Below are 12,638 nucleotides of genomic sequence, written 5' to 3'. Positions count from 1 at the left end.
ACTATTATTCCAACTTTCCTTAATTAACCACTATGTATTTGACCTTATTTATGCACTATGTGGTTTCTCTGTCCTAATCAGCCATATTGAACCAATTTCTTTCCTTATTCTGTCTTGACTAACCGTTTGAACTAGACTCCTTAATTAAAGGATTCCAGTTGTCTTAATTGACACTAATTGATTGCTATTTCCATGTTTGTGCATCCTTTGCCTATGTATTATTTGTTTTCAAAACTATATAAAGACCTAGTCTTCCCTCTTTACACACACTGAAATACACACGAACAAAAACACTTCTAATTACTTACTGTCTTGCAATACTGTTTGAATTCAATACTTGGCTTTGCTTGAGATCTTTTGGAACTACTTTGTTTGCAACTTGGCTCTCTCAAGGCTACTGTTTTCTTACTTATTTTCCTTTGAAACTGGTATGTCTTTTATTTAATTTTCTGCCTCACCCCTATGTGTTCACTCTACAGTTTCAGACTTTTTGTTTACTTTACTGCTCATGTTCAATAATTTGTGCTAAATATTTTTCTTCCTTGCTTTTGTTTCTGTTATAAATCCCTACCCATATTCCCTTCTATATGCCTGAGTTAAGGTCTTGGTCTGACAGTATCCTAATTACTGCCTAGGCCATAACCTGATCTACAATGGATCCTAACTCTCAATGTTTGAATAGCAGGTTGGTCAGGGGGTGTGCCACCATTCCAATTGTTGGGCATGACCACCAGCCTGCCATGTCTCTCCCTGATTCCTTTCCCCCTGTGCACTTACACTTATTCTTAGACTCTTAAGTTCTGCCCCTCTCTTATGATCCTTGCTTTGGGACCTTGAGTTCCCTCTGAACTTGGACATCTGAGGGCTGGCATTTCCACACTGCACTATGTTCTTAATTCTATGATGTTTTGGGTGTAAGCATTGCCTAGAGCCCCTTTGAGACTCTTGGGAACTTTGACACACTCCAAATATGAGAATGTCTTTTGGAAATCTGATCCTGAAAGTTGGTTATCTCATATTGTTGGACTCCGAGTCTGAATTAGTCTGTTTAGATGTAGCTGGAACTTCTGATGTAATTTTACTTATCTTTCTGATTCACTCGAGTCTGTAATAATTTGTAATAACTATGGGGTGTATAGTAAAATGGGGAGGGTCTCCCATGTTATACATATGGGGTAGATATCATGCTTTAGGTTATATTTCTGCAATCACAACATATTTCGTTTATATATTAGCATTTAGAAATTCTGCCTATAAGATTGCTTAATTATGCATTTAGAAATTCTGCCTATAAGATTGTTTTATCATGCATTTAGAAACCCTGCCTATAAGTCTTTATAACTTCTGCATTACTTCATTAAGAAAACATGCCTATAAGTCCTACATTTCTGCATTTTAGAAAACATGCTTCTAAGTTCTGCATCTTAGAGATTATGCCTATAGTTTCTGCATATAGAAAACATGCCTATAAGTTTTTCTGCACTTCTGCATATACCCGTCGTTAGGCAAACAATCTTAGGCTTAATAATAACCAATCCATTCTAGATATCATGGCTATATGGTTCTTGCATTTATGTAATTTTTTTAGAAAACCAATGACACTTAGAGATCATGCCTATAGGAATGAATCAACTGAACCAGTCACGTTCTAAATTTAAAACTAGTCTTAAAGTCTGCAGATCCTTTTTTATAAAACCAGCAAACTTTTTCCTTAAAATCAATACAGCTCTATTAGATGTCATGCATATAGGCCTCACTTAGGCAAACTATTAGGTGATTAATTAACTATGTCAGTCCTTGATGACTACATCTAGACAAGGCTAATTCGGACTCCTCATCTGAGAAATATGTGATAAATCAGCCTATCTCGTGCCTTAATTTAATTCAGACCATAACGAGTACTTGTAAGTCATGCTAAATAATTTGCTGCTTTGAATGAGGAGGCCTACTTGAGCCTTAACTTCTATTTGTTCCCCCTTTAACTGCTATTTGTTATTGTTTGTCGCCTAAATTTTTATCCTTTTGAAAACTCTGGAAAAGCCCCAACTCCCTCCCCTTTAGGGTTAGTAGTCTCAATGCCTCCGAGGCTAATAGGATCAGACGGGTAATAGCATGCAATAAGTAACGACACCATTCTGCGCTTTACTACCTTAACGGGGTGCGAAGGGTAGATATGGATATGATGACCGATGCGCTAATACAATGTGTAAACCCTTTTTTGAGGAGTGATTACCGGGTATTGCATTGATGTGATCCATATTGTTTGTAAACGTAGGACCCCCTTTCTTCTTAACCTGTTTTATTGTCCGAACTATTTCCTTAAAATTTCTGCTTTCTTTATTCTCTTCAAACTTTCAATTTGCTTGCAATAATATGTGAAAATCCCCTTCTATTTGAGTCCCTTAATTGCTTATTTGATTATGTGAAGTCATAAGTGTTACATGGTCGGGAATCACACTAGTGGATCTTGAGGGGTGCCTAACACCTTCCCTTCGAGATAATTTCTAGCCCTTACCCAAACTCTGGTTCTTCAAATTCAAACCCTTCTTAGTGCCCTAATGCACTTAATCATTAGGTGGCGACTCTTTAAATTCCAAAACGCAATTCCCAAAAGGGAACGAGTTGTCCTTTCAAATGTCACAGGCCCGATTTCGCGAGAAAAAGGGGGCGCGACAGCGTGGTGACTCTGCTGGGGATATTTCTTTTAGGCTTTTACTATTTCATGTTATTTGTGACTTTACTGCTTCTTTATTGTCATTATTTAATGTCTTTATTTCTCTTCTATTACGAACCTGACTTGGCTCCTTGTTTCTTTTCTTTAATGCTTTCCTTCAATACTGTTGTAATTATGAGCAATTATTGTAATCATTACTTTATGAACGTGCAAATACATGACAACTTGTAACTACTTATTCAACATCATATTCTACTCGTGCCAAACAAAATACCATAGCAACGCTTATGATGAGTTGTTGCGCCCTTCCGATATCATTACCCCCTAAATTTGGCGAAGGCGTATTTGCGGTAAAACCAGTCGATCAACGGTGTAGTTGACGGTTCCGTGCCTTTCCCTCTTGAGTTGTCCGCTCAAGGATACCAGTCTAATACCCTATAGAAACCCTACTCTATTCAATTGTGCATGCATCACTGTCTAAACCTAGCCGAGTCGGTTATGTTGTCCACATAATGACTCTTTAAGATAGCCTTGTCCAAAGTCCACTGGGTTTCCTTGGAACCCAAACGGACATTATCATATTCTGTGCATTTATTTTGGAGAACTAAATGTTGCTTACGCTAATTATTGGTTTAAATAGTCGAGTCTGGTGGGGGTAAGGGCCTAACCCTTTTTTGTTTTGCAGAAAATAGAGAGCGAAGTACCCAACTTCGGTATGGTTAGCACACCCTCACTCTTGATAGCTTGGTGGAGGAATCTCCCATCAAGTGACCAAATCAATGAATGGAAAGAGAGGGCCACCAAGGCTAGCGAAAAGCTGGAATATCTGGAATACAGTCTGCTAGAATTGGAAGGAAAAGTGAGGAAAAGAGTCATCGATTGCCAGAACGCTGAGGGAAACGAAGGAGAACGCTTGGCAAAGGCATTTTTACTGGAGAATCTGCGCGAACTGGAGGATTTAATCAACGAGAGAATTCAACCTGGGGAAGGTCCTTCTGGACCAAATAGATAGGATTCTTTTCTTTTTGCTTTAAATGTAATAAGGCCAACGACCATTAGTGAAATTTTATTTTCTGCTATTTTAGTGTCGTTTTGGGATTCGTCTTATTTTTTATCAGTAAAATGAGGCATTTAGTATTATAAGTTCTCCAAATCAACTTGTCACTAGGCCTACATCGGGCATAACGAGGCTCCAAAGTAGGACATGATTCATATTCTTGCACTATATGTTTAAATACTGCAACGTTTTTCTTCTCATAATCCGCACTAACTTGCTACCTTTTTTGTTTTTACCTTTTGTTTATTCCCCTCCCCAAATATTAGTTCTTGCACTCTGGCATCGTCATCATACTCCACAAGATCTAAAGGCCCTTCTGAACAAAGCACCATGCATTATCTTTATTTTTTCGCCACTTGACTTTCTTTCCGCATTTTTAAAATTGAAATAACAGCTCCAATGTTCAAAACAACTATGAAATTTATCATAGCATTTCAGTTTCTTATAAATCTCGCTCTTATTACTTTTTATCGTTTACTTTATTTACACAGTATTACTATTACTTATCTTGATGAACCGATGATTGTGATATGTAACGAGACAATGCAACAAACATATATAGACTCGGAAGAAGATGATATACCAGAAGAGGTTGTTAAAGAGGTTGTGGATTTTGAGAACAGACCTAAGTCTAACCTAGACGAAACTAAGATTGTCAACCTGGGAGATGCAGAAAATGTCAAAGAAACGTGCATCAGTGTTCATCTGTCCCCATCAGAAAAGAAAGAGTACACGAAATTTCTAAGGGAATATGAGGACATATTCGCCTGGTCTTATGATGACATGACTGGTCTCAGTACATCTATTGTAGCTCACAAACTGCCAACCGATCCGACATGTCCACCAGTAAAACAGAAGCTTAGGAAGTTCAAACCTGACATGAGTTTGAAAATCAAGGAAGAAGTCACCAGGCAAGTCAAAGCCAAGGTTCTCAGGGTAGTAGAGTATCCAACATGGTTATCCAATATTGTGCCAGTGCCGAAGAAGGATGGGAAGTTTAGAGTTTGTGTCGACTACCGGGATCTCAACCGGGCAAGTCCGAAAGATGACTTCCCCTTACCGAACATACACATTCTAATTAACAATTGTGCCAAGCATGAACTGCAGTCGTTCGTTGATTGTTTTGCTGGATATCATCATATATGAATGGATGAGGAAAAAGCGGAGAAAACGACTTTCATTATGCCATGGGGGATGTATTGTTACAAGATGATGTCGTTCAGGTTAAAGAATGCTGGGGCCACCTACATGAGGGCCATGACTGCTATTTTCCAAGACATGATACACAAAGAGATCGAGGTATACGTAGACGACGTCATCATCAAATCTAAGAGAGCCAATGACCACATGGAAGATCTGAGGATGTTCTTCAACAGACTAAGAAGGTATAACTTGAAGCTAAATCCTGCCAAATGTGCATTCGGGGTTCCTGCTAGAAAACTACTTGGGTTCATTGTGAGTCATCGAGGAATAGAAGTGGATCCGTCAAAGGTCAAAGCCATCCAAGAATTGCCACCACCGAAGAACAAGAAAGAGTTTATGAGTTTTTTGGGAAGACTTAACTACATCAGCCGGTTCATAGCTCAATCCACTGTCATTTGTGAGCCAATCTTTAAGATGTTGAAAAAGGACGCCGCTACCAAATGGACTGATGATTGTCAGAAATCCTTCGACAGAATCAAGGAATACCTGTCAACGCCTCCAGTTTTGGTCCCGCCCGAGCCGGGTAGACCTCTATTACTCTACCTTGCAGTATTGGATGGAGCTTTCGGTTGTGTTCTGGGGAAGCATGATAAAACGGGAAGAAATGAGCAGGCCATCTATTATATCAGCAAGAAGTTCACCTAGTACGAGGCCCAATATTCTCTATTGGAACGCACCTGTTGTGCTCTGACTTGGGTAGCTCAGAAGTTGAGACACTATTTTTGTGCCTATACCACTTACCTCATATCAAGAATGGATCCTTTGAAGTACATCTTTCAGAAGCCCATGCCCATTGTCTAGCTAGCCAAGTGGCAAATCCTGCTAAGTGAATTCGACATTATTTACGTGACTCAGAAGGCAATCAAAGGACAAGCACTGGTAGATCATCTTGCTGAAAATCTCGTGGATGGAGAATACGAGCCTCTAAAAATGTATTTTCCTGATGAAGAGGTATCTTTCGCAGGGGAAGATATTGCAGAACCCTATGATAGTTGGAGAATGTTTTTCGACGGAGCAGCAAACTTCAAAGGAATTGGAATAGGAGCGGTCCTAGTATTAGAAACCGGCCAACATTATCCGGTGTCTGCCAAGCTCAGGTTCCCATGCACCAACAACATGGCCGAGTACGAAGCCTGCATCTTAAGGCTCAAGATGGCCATTGACATGAACATTCAGGAATTGCTAGTGATCGGAGAATTCAGACTTGCTTATACATCAGGTCCGAGAAGAATGGGCAACAAAGAACTCCAAGATACTCTCTTATCTGCATCATGTACAAGAATTGAGGAAGAGGCTTACAAAGACAAAGTTCCAACATGTTCCTAGAGTTCAGAATGAGTTTGTCGATGCATTGGCTACCCTATCGTCCATAATACAGCACCTAGACAAGAACTTTATTGATCCTATTATGGTAAAGATCTATGATCATCCAGCTTACTGCCCTTATGTAGAAGAAGAAGCGGACGAAAAACCTCGGTTTCATGATATCAAGGAATATTTGATGAAAGGAGAATATCCAGAACTCGCAAATCCTACTCAGAAACGCACACTTTGGAGATTATCTAACAACTTCTTTCCTAGCGGAGGAATCCTATATAGGAGGATTCATGATTTGGGGTTACTAAGGTGTGTCGACGCAAAGGAAGCATCAAGGCTATTGGAGGAAATTCATGCAGGGACCTGCGGTCTGCATATGAACGGCTTTGTCTTAGCCAAGAAAATACTCCGAGCTGGTTATTTTTGGATGACTATGGAAACGAACTGCATCCAGTATGTCCAAAAATGCCATCGCTGTCAGATACATGCAGACATGATAAAGGTGCCTCCAAATGATCTTACTGCAACAAGCTTGCCATGGCCATTCGCCGCTTGGGGAATGGATGTTATCGGACCTATCGAGCCTGCCGCATCAAACGGGCACAGGTTCATTCTAGTGGCAATTGATTATTTCACCAAATGGGTTGAAGCAGCATCGTACAAAGCAGTGACTAAGAAAGTGGTAGCAGATTTTGTCCGCGACCGCATTGTTTGTCGGTTCGGAATTCCGGAGTCAATCATCACTGATAATGGTTCCAATCTCAACAGTGACCTGATGAAAGCCATGTGTGAAACCTTCAAGATCAAACACAAGAATTCTATAGCTTACAGACCTTAGATGAACGGATTTGTAGAAGCCGTCAATAAGAATATCAAGAAGATACTAAGGAAGATGATAGAAAAGCATAAGCAGTGGCATGAGAAGTTATCATGTGCCTTATTGGGATACCGCACCACAGTCTGCACATCAACCGGGGCAACTCCCAATATGTTGGTTTATGGTACAGAAGCAGTCATTCCCGCCGAGGTAGAAATCCCCTACTTAAGGAGCATAAAGGAAGCCGAACTTGACAATGCATAATGGGTAGAGAGTCGCTACGAGCAGCTAGCTCTTATAGACAGAAAGAGAATGAATGCAGTTTGCTACGGTCAACTCTATCAGAACAGAATGTCCAGAGCCTTCAACAAAAGAGTCAAGCCGAGACAGTTTACACCGGGGCAACTGGTATTAAAGAAGATTTTCCCACATTAAGAGGAAGCCAAAAGGAAGTTCTGTCCCAACTGACATGGTCCATACATGGTTCACCGGGTCCTCACCGGAGGAGCCCTCATACTTGTAGAAAGGACAGTGAAGTTTGGCTGAAGCCGATCAATTCAGATGCAGTGAAGCTATACTATGTGTAACTTTTATGCTTTCCTCATATGATGTAATTTGAACTATGCCTGACCTGATTCCCGTTTAAGAGGGGATACGTAGGCAGCCCTATGGGTTTGGTCATAATTCAATAAAATTTTCATTTCCCCCCGCTATTGGAAACTGGGCAGAATTTTGAGGAGGACCCTTAAAATTCCGAAGTGATTTCATCCATTCGATGCAAGCAGCTGTCGGAAGAAGCAGCCCAGTAAACTGGGGCAGAATTTTGAGGAGGACCCTCAAAATTTCGGAGCGAGAGAAGTTGCAGTATCTTGGGCCACTTCGCAGTCGTCGGTTCATCTAAAGAAAACTATTCTTAATTATGTATTTATTGTTACATTTCTTTACTAAATCATGCATTTCTGTTACCAAAGTCGCTTCGTTTAGCAATGCTGCCCAAATGATACGCCCAACATCATCAGAATGGAGCCGAGCAGGTCAAGCAGAGCCAGCGGGAATACGAACTAACCTCCCCTCTTTACAAAACTCATGATTTTTCTATGAATGCAGGCACTTGAGTTGCAAAATTATCAAATATACTATACACTCACGAGTCTCACATTGCTCGGAAATATAACTCTCAGAACCGTGGCACTTACTCTCAGCTACCATCTGCACGCAGTTCTCCCAATAGACACAGTATCCCCAGCAGTCGCAATATCTCGATCCGCTATCAGCTAAGAAAATTCTATCATCATTTTTCCCTTTTTACTCCTTTGCATAAGGCTACCTTTCTGCCTTCCGAGGTTAAGCGCTACCTCCATCCGCATTTCTCTATTGCATAAGGCTACCTTTCTGCCTTCTGAGACTAAGCATTGTCTCCATCTGCATTTCTCTGCATTGCATAAGGCTACCTTTCTGCCTTCCGAGGTTAAGCTCTACCTCCATCTGCATTTCTCTACATTGCATAAGGCTACCTTTCTGCCTTCCGAGGTTAAGCTCTACCTCCATCTGCATTTCTCCACATTACATAAGGCTACCTTTCTGCCTTTCGAGACTAAGTATTGTCTCCATCTGCATTTCTCTGCATTGCATAAGGCTATATTTCTGCCTTCCGAGACTAAGCTTTGTCTCCATCTACATTTCTCTGCATTGCATAAGGCTACCTTTCTGCCTTCCGAAACTAAGCTCTGTCCCTATCCTGCATGGCTGAAATATCGCCACTTTATCACTCTTGCATGGCTGAAATATCACCACCTTTTATTTACGTCTTGCATCGACTAAAATATCGCCACCTTTTATTTACGCCTTTTATCGGCTAAAATATCGCCACCTTCTGCATTTCATGGGCTGAAAGATCGCCAAATTGTCCAAAGGTATCATTGTTCAGAGGCACCATTTGCATAGCCCGAGAGCGCCATGCCATGGTCTGAGGACCCCATTTTATCTTTTGCATATCATTATTCAAAGGCATCATAGTTTGGAGGCATCATTCTCATAGCCTGAGAACATCATTTCATAGCCTGCGAATCCTTTATCATACGCTTCAAGGCCCAGGACGTCATAGTTCGAGGACATCATCCTAACCGTCCAAAGATAACATTCATGGTCCAATGGGAACTTGTATCACGTTTAAATTTATGCACAATATACGCTCATTTGCAGGCAAACTGACTAGAAACGACTGTCTCAGCAGGAGAAATCTCGCTCCAGTTCCCGCAGCTTATCAGACTCCAACCATCCTTCTCAACCTGAACATCGCGTCCGCTTTTCGAAATCTCCACCGGCATATTCCGCCAATGGATCCTGAACTACATATGGCCTGATTCCTGTAAGACCCAGGATATGTAGGCAGCTCAGGAATTAGAGCTCGGTCAAAATTCTTCAAATCGTTGCATTCGGTCAAAATTGGCCATCATATCTTTTCCCGACAACTCTTTCATCCTTCCCGGGTAAAGAGGGGCAGTTGTTGATACCCAATTTTTCCCTATGTATTTTTATATACAAAATAATTTCAAAATAAAATGTACATATAAGCATGCCCAAGAGTTTTGGTATTTTTTCCTAATTTTTAAAGATTTTAAAATCAATTTATTTTAGTAGTACAAAATCCATAATTATTCCAAAAATCATCAATTTTGCTGAATAATATATTTTATTCCCATATTAATACTAAAAAATAGTTAAGATAATATTTGCATATTTTTTACAAATTTATTTGGTATTTTTAAAACTAAATTGCATATAATTGCAATTATAGCCTACTTTAAGATTAATAACATTTATATAATTGTAAAATATGTTCTAGTATTTTTAAATTGATATTTATATATTATTTGTTGGCTCAGTACTTTTAATTTACTTTTAAAGTCATTATTACTATTTTTATAAATAAAAAGGAAAATTGGCTATTTAACATGTAGCCCCATTTCATTTCATTTACAGCCCCATTTCATTTTCAATTTTAGCCCTTAAATTGACCCGATCCTAACCCCAACCGGAACAGACCAATTCCAATTTTAACCCAACTATTGACCCGTTTTCAGACCCGCCCGACCTCCCCTTTAATCCTGGTCGTTGATTATGTTGATCAACGGCCGTGATTCGTTCTTTCCTTTTTTAATTCCCATACCCCATAACCCTAACTCATTTGTGTCAAATATGCCGCCTTTGAACTCTCTTCATCTCCCAAATCCTTTCTAGCCCTCCCCGAAACCCTAATCGATTCCCACATACTTCTGTCATGTTTCCACCGGAATCCATGGCATTCCTGGCCATGGATGGCCTGTGCTCACTCTCTCTCACCATTAAACCTAAGCCATTCGAGGTTTGAAGGCCGATTTCAATGGCTCCCTTTAGATCTGTCTTAGATCTGTAAGATCTATGGCATCTCCGGCCATTTTCTAGCATATTCGAGCAATATGAGTCTCTTCGACTCAAGTTCCGTCTTTCCTCAAGACCTTCTCATTGTAGGGTCTTCTTTGCTATTTTTAATCCGTCTAAGGTTCTATACTTACTTATTTTTCTTTGATCTGTGCCATTCCTGGTCTTTACTTGACGTCTTAAGATTTTTCCCCAAAATTTCCTTTTCAAAATTGTTCAAATTCGATTTTTAATGTTTCTGGAAAGTTTCTTTAAATGTTTTCTAACTCCATTGTTGTCTCTTTATGTGTGTTTATACTTGTATGTTTATTTCTTATTATGCTCGAGTTTGCTCTCTTTTGTTTCTTTTCTGATTATGAAAGACCTTTCTGTTCTTTTTGTTACTCTCATGCTCACATATTAACTCGGTTTGTTGTTTCTCATTATTTGCTATATGTGTTTAAGTTTGAGCTCTTTTATTTTGTTTCACATGGCTAAATTTTGTTGATGTTCCTGCTAAGCATGTTTTTACCTACTTTGTTTAAAACTCGTAGCCTCTCTTTCTTCTGAATATGTTTGTGTATGTTTGCCTCTCACAAGCATTTGAAAGGGGCTTCTAAGCCTCTCTCAATGACTTTGATTTCTCACCTATGATTCTATTTGAAACCCTAAAGATTTGGGATTTTCTTTGATAAGTGGCACTAAGGTTCCACTTTGGGACCCTAGGTTTGCAGACTCACTATGAGCCTGTAATCGAACTTGAATCCTTTTGTTTGTGACTCTGAAACTTTCAGTAACTCTTTTCTAGGGTAAACGACTCTTTTGTTTGATTTAGGTGCTTTATATATGAGAAAAACTCCTCTTTCAGAAGGTTTTCACAACCAAGTGATTGATTCTGAAATCCCTTTAATAAGGCTAATGATTCCTTACTGATTTCTTTCGATTGAACCTCATTTACCCTACTGGCTGTTTATTTTTGATCTTTTTGTGTAGAAATTCTATGCTTGTGATGTTTTCCTTAAATACATAGTCTCGTGTATTCCTTTTGTAATTATGTACCAATGTTTGTATTATTTCTTTACTTATATGATTCTTTCCTTTATTACCTTGATTCCTCGTGATTACAATTGGATCCAGGATCCTCTTATTTGATTTTCGAACTGATGCCCTATTTTTACTTTATAAATACACTATTATTCCAACTTTCTTTAATTACCCACTATGTATTTGACCTTGTTTATGCACTATGTGGTTTCTCTGCCCTAATCAGCCCTATTGAACTAATTGTTTTGCTTATTCTATCTTGACTAACCGTTTGAACTAGACTCCTTAATTAAAGGATTCCAGTTGTCTTAATTGACACTAATTGATTGTTATTTCCATGTTTGTGCATCATTTGCCAATGTATTACTTGTTTTCAAAACTATATAAAGACCTAGTCTTCCCTCTTTACACATACTAAAATACACACGAACAAAAACACTTCTGATTACTTACTGTCTTGCAATACTGTTTGGATTCAATACTTGCCTTTGTTTGTGATCTTTTGGAACTACTTTGTTTGCAACTCGGCTCTCTCAAGGCTATTGTTTTCTTACTTATTTTACTTTGAAACTGGTATGTCTTTTATTTAATTTTCTGCCTCACCCCTATGTGTTCACTCTACAGTTTCAGACTTTTGTTTACTTTACTGCTCATGTTCAATAATTTGTGCTAAATATTTTTCTTCCTTGCTTCTATTTCTGTTATAAATCCCTACCCATATTCCCTTCTATATGCCTGAGTTAAGGTCTTGGTATGACAGTATCCTAATTACTAGCTAGGCCATAACCTGATCCACAATGGATCCTAACTCTCAATGTTTGGCTAGCAGGTTGTTCAGGGGTGTGCCAGCATTTCAATTGCTGGGCATGACCACCAGCCTGCCATGTCTCTCCCTGATTCCTTTCCCCCTGTGCACTTACACTTATTCTTATACTCTTAAGTTTTGCCCCTCTTTTATGAGCCTTGCTTTGGGACCTTGAGTTCCCTCTGAACTTGGACATCTGAGGGCTGGCATTTTCACACTGTACTATGTTCTTAATTCTGCGATGTTTTGGGGTGTAACCATTTCCCAGAGTCCCTTTGAGACTCTTGGGAACTTTGACACACTCCAAATATCAGATGGTCTT

This window comes from Nicotiana tabacum, chromosome 10 (genome assembly GCF_000715075.1).
Source record: "Nicotiana tabacum cultivar K326 chromosome 10, ASM71507v2, whole genome shotgun sequence".
In the NCBI taxonomy this organism is placed as follows: Eukaryota; Viridiplantae; Streptophyta; class Magnoliopsida; order Solanales; family Solanaceae; genus Nicotiana; species Nicotiana tabacum.
This window is presented reverse-complemented; position numbering follows the sequence as displayed.